Below are 1,443 nucleotides of genomic sequence, written 5' to 3' on the forward strand. Positions count from 1 at the left end.
AGTGAAGGCAGAGACAGATAAGCAAGGATGCTTAATGGTATTGGGAAATTGTCCTTGCTTCCTTCTAGGAAGGAAGTTGATCATTCTGCATATGGCACCCTTTGAGACTGAGCAGGAAACCATCCATCATCTTGGATAACCTGCCGCTGGTCCATATTCACTCAGGACAGTTAAAGTACACTTCAAGCCAAAGAAAGCCCAGCCAGGTATACCTTGATGGTCCTGATGTTCACAGTTCCTGTTATACTCTAAACTCCTGAACAGGCTGTCAAGAAACTTGTTTTCTGAGTAAATGCTGTAGGAATGTAGCTTTGTATTTCCAAGTTAAAGATCAATGTTAGCATCCTCAGTGCCTTATCAGAGGTTCAGTTCCCTGGGTTGAGGTGGACAACATAGCACAAGCTGTGCAATTTACTTTTTTTGTGATCCTCTGGCTTAGTGTCTGTGGCTCTATTCACTTTTCAGTATTGCTACTGTTTCGTTTGGCATTGACTGACACAAGAGAAGGGCAGAAACGTGGGAAAAGAGAGGCAGGATCCATAACAAGTCAGGACTGTGTGGCACGGTAGACAAAGGTGGCCGGCCTGCTGCCTCTCAGGAAGCAGGACGTCGTGTTCCTGGGCCAGCCCTACAAAGGGAGTGGGCAGACTTAGCCTCCCTGCATCTTACCAGGAGATGCGGCTTTGCACACCAACAATGCCTGGAAGTGCAGGGCTGCCAACTGGCAGTGCACCCAYGACTTGGCAGAATAACATAGGCTTGACACCCAATGCTAGAAAAAAAGTTTGGATGAAAACAAATAACCACAAAATAGCCACAAAAGGAGGACTGAAAGGCCTGTGAGCACAGAAAAGGGTGATGAGAACAGCCAAGGTTGTCCCCATATGCAGGCCGTATCAGACTGTATCTGAGGCAGCCAAATCACTGTGCCCTGGGAACCTTCTCAGGGCGCTTGTGATGTGAGGAAGTACTGGCTTCCACCTAACCTTCCTCCTTCACTGTAACTGCAGCATCAAACGTATTTTCTATCTTGGAAGAGATAGAAAACACTGGGAAACATTGCGGGACAAGATCTTCTTCCGTGTGTTATCCCCGTTGTATCACGGCATACCACTGTCCCCGCGGCAGGACTGGTGCCATCCCTTTATAGGGGAGCACAGCAGTGCAGCTCCCTGCCTGGGCACAGGTAACCACGGCTGCCTGATCACGACGGGCCACGATCCGACGTTTTCTTTGCTAATCTCACTCTAGAGCTTCTAAGCGCACATTTTGACACGACACCTTAACTGCATAGAAGCCTTTGAAGTCGCAAGGTCCTGAACAAGCTTTAGATYCTTGACAAACCTTAGATTTCTAGAAACGGCGCTGTAAAGGCCCTCGCGCGGCAGAGCCGCCGGCCGGGCCCAAAGGAGCGGCTGCAGCGAGCCGCCGGCCGGGGCAGGC

The sequence above is a fragment of the Rhea americana genome, unplaced genomic scaffold (assembly GCF_003343005.1).
Source record: "Rhea americana isolate MKP2758 unplaced genomic scaffold, rheAme1 scaffold_8, whole genome shotgun sequence".
NCBI classification, from domain to species: Eukaryota; Metazoa; Chordata; class Aves; order Rheiformes; family Rheidae; genus Rhea; species Rhea americana.